Source organism: Cimex lectularius, unplaced genomic scaffold (assembly GCF_000648675.2).
Source record: "Cimex lectularius strain Harlan isolate CLEC.00 unplaced genomic scaffold, Clec_2.1 scaffold194, whole genome shotgun sequence".
Taxonomy (NCBI): Eukaryota; Metazoa; Arthropoda; class Insecta; order Hemiptera; family Cimicidae; genus Cimex; species Cimex lectularius.
Window position 1 is genome coordinate 130,358 of NW_019392734.1, and position 3,948 is coordinate 134,305.

The window sequence follows — 3,948 nt, forward strand, 5'->3', positions numbered from 1 at the left end:
ACAACAGAAAAAGAAGTGTTTTTTTTTTCCACCTTACATGGACAGCCTTACTCATGGCTTCATTCCTGATCTCTTTATTCAATACTAATACTTTATACTTATACAAACAATATTTTAGTTTTACAAAGGTTGCCACTTAATCTATTGCCGGTGTATTACAGTTATTTTAATGAAAGTTTACAGGGAACAAAATAGGACTTTCCTTTGTGTTTTTAACCACACAATTTATAGTTGCCTTTCGGTTAATCCATTGCGAGAAAAGTAGGACCTAGGATTTCTTTGACGTAAAGCACTTTTTCTTTGGTATACCTTACCATAAGGACATACAGCTGCCCTGCATCTCAACCTGACAAAGATTGTATCGCCAATCTCAGACATTACGTTTGCCCAATAGTCAACACTGTCAGTGGCGTGTCAGACCAAATTTTTAAGTTAAAATATTTTTCAATATTAAAAAGATCCTTGCGGATCAGGGGATTTATTCGTTTTAGATTTTCGTTTACTGAGAATCTCATTTCGTATAAAATCTAGCATCGAATGGTATTTTTAGCAAATATCGTCATGATCCATCATCTCTTGAACCAGTGGTAGAGTTAGTTACCACATAGCATTTCCCTCAAAAGTTTAGCCTTTCCAAACAGCAGATGAAAGATGTAAAGCAGGCGAGTTCATGTAGCTTGTTCCTTAGTCAGGAAAATTGCCTTCGGAGAGAGTTAATGTTTCGAGTACCATTGATGTGGCTGGCGTGCTCCAAGTGAATAGTGAGATCTCGTCGACAAGTCTGCAGTTCCCCAGCTTATTCAGGATTGCCTCACACAGTGATGGACGAGATCATTCCTGAACCGGTGGTAAAACCTGAAGGGTGACTTGGTAGATAGATGTAGATATAATATTTAAGGGTATAGTATACTGCGCCCTTTAAGAACTATTGTATCCCCTGTGCTCTGCGTAAAGCACATCGGTGAGTCCTATTTCATCAAGAAACTTGACCGGTTTCAGTGGTAGTTCTTCTATGGTCACATTGTACATCCTAAACCACTTCCTCCTGCGGGCTAATGTAGCTCTGCAGTTTGTTAGTGTGTTGGTGTCTCTTCTGCTTCCTTGCAGAAACTACATGTGCCATCTTGGATTATTCCAATTTTCTTTAGATGTCCATTTAATCTACAGTGTCCTGTCAGGAATCCTGTTAGGATTCGCAGTCTATTCCTGCTTCCTTTGATACATTCTGTGATTTCTTTCTTGCCAAAATTGGTTAGAAGATTCTTGGATTGTCTATGTCCAATAAGTGAATTCCAAAGCTCCCTCATTTTCTTTTTGTCCTTCTGTCTGAGATATTCGTTAATAGTGTGGATTCCTATAACACAGAAGTAGGGTGACTTGGTAACTAGGTGGAAAGAAGTTTTAAGAATAATATCAAATAAAATCATTGAAGAAAAAAAGATTAACTTAAAGCAATCTTTAGGTTAGCAGATTTGAGCAAATGGGATTAATCAGTACAAAAGTAAATAAAGCATTATTTACTGTTCATTTTGTCTACAATAGCTCTTAATTACCTGTAGTTAATAGATAATGGATTTAATCTTAAACTACATGAAAGTTGTGTGTTAATTTCAGTGTATTTCCCACTAATGTATCAACTGCATGGATTTATCAAATGGCGTTCCATTGAAAATAACTTAGTAGTTTACTCTGGCTTTTGTATACCAATTCAGGAGCGAAAAATCAAGTTGATACAGTCTACATAGAAAGGGGCGTCGGTGGCCGCAAGGTTTTGTCTTTGACACGGCGCTCATCACTGTAAGGTAAAGGTCCCGGGTTCGAATCCAGCGGCCCTGCATTCGTAGCCAAAGCTTTTGATCGCTAAACTTGCTTCATAGAATAGGGCAGCCTCTCTTTTCACAGATTCAAAGCTTTCAGATAGATACTTATCATTCTCAGTAGAGAATTCATACTTTAAACAATTTGAAGCTACCAGTGGAGTACCTCAAGGGTTGCACCTAGTTGTTTGTCGTTTATGTAAATGATATTAATTGTTTTTGTGAATTTTTTAGTCCTTGCAGATGATATAAAAAATATATTTCAAATCTATTAATGATGCGCACATACAAGAAAAAATTTAGTTATTTAGAAAAACTCATTTTAGTCTGTGATATGCTGACAAAAGCTTAAAAAAGAACGTAAATAAATGTTCATTCATTAATTTCTCTTGCTAAAAAAAAAAAAAAAATCCTACAAATTAAATAACCAGGTACTTGAAAAATCCTCAACCATTACTGATCTAAGTATAATCTTTAATGATCGCTTACCCTTTTCAAATCATATACATCATAAAGCTATTAAGCAACTTAGTTTTATTTTATTGATTTTTTATTTTTTAAGTTGTAGAGATTTCAAAAAAATCAATTAATTATAATAATACTTTATATGTCATTAGTCCTGTCCCTTTTAGAATATTGCTCAACTATTCAATATTGGTCTCCTCATTTAATAACTCTAAAAAATTCTCTGGAAAAAGTTCAACATAAATTCTTTAGAGAAATATTTTTTTTAAATGGTGGAAATCTGAAAAATTGCAATTTTAAAATAGATTATGAGTCAATTTTGCAATTTAGAAACACTGGCTTCTACAAGAGAGGGAGTGAGAGAGAGAGAGAGAGAGAGAGAGAGAGAGAGAGAGAGAGAGAGAGAGAGAGAGAGAGAGAGAGAAAGCGAGAGAGAGAGAAAGATAAAAGCGTAAAATGTAATCTTTTTTCATTCATTATCATACAACTAATTACTTATAATAATCCAATTATTACAAACGGGTCCAAGACTGGCGATGGTGTGGCCGTGTATAGCAAAGGAGTGGCCACCTTTTGGTCACTGCCCCCCCCCCCCATTTCAGCGTATACACGGCAGAACTGTATGCGATCTGGCATGCTCTCAAGGCGGTGCAGACCAAGGAAGGATCTGCCTAATTAATTTTTTTTTTAATGTAAAAGGCTTAAGACATTAATTATTGTAACTTCCCGTGGTAACTTGCGGGCAACATGGCAGCATTAGGCCTAAATATATGTCCTAGATACCAATACCTCTTAGAAGAATTCTGTATGTCATTAAATAAACTGAAATCTTCCAGGAAAACCATAAGCAGAGATTGGAAACAATAAACTAAAGTTTAAGTCCATATCAACTCCAAATGGGGGGTGGAAATATATAGAATAAAAAATAATAGTTTTAAGAAAATAAAATTGGCAGGACTAGTGAATTTAGACAAACGAAATACATTTTCAATCACAATTTTATTACTCCTTTTAGTTGATGAGATCATACAGAATGATATTTTTTAATAATATAAAAGTCAACACAGACAACTCATTAAAAATAAATACTAGATATAAGAATAAATTCCACTAATACAATTAGTCAACATACTAATTAAATTCATTATACACACTTTAAATTAATTTTACAATCAATGATTTTCAACTCAGTTTAAAACTCAATTATTACTAATGACTTAAAGGATCACAGCCTAGAAAAGTGTGAACTAGGTTGAAAGATTAATTCTAAAATTTGAACTGATAAAATGACCAGATATATATTTGGAAAATCACGTATTACAGCCTACATAAGTTGCTTGAATGCTAAAATAAATTGTTATGGATATTATCTTGAATGAACTTCAAAAATGTTGAAATTTTGGCTCAGTCTTTTTATTTATTCTAAGCAATTTTTTTTTTAATTTCTTCTTATAAATTCATTCAATATATATATCCATCATTAGATTTATTATTATCAATCGCTAAAATTTGAAGAAGAAACTATTTTACAAAGAATTAGTTATTCATCTTCTTCTACTTTATATAAAACATTTCTGAACACAATCTGCTAACGGTTGTCAAGGACTTTTTTTAGTGTTAACTGTTTTCTAAATTCGTTTTAGAAATAAAACTTAAGAGAAAAAAA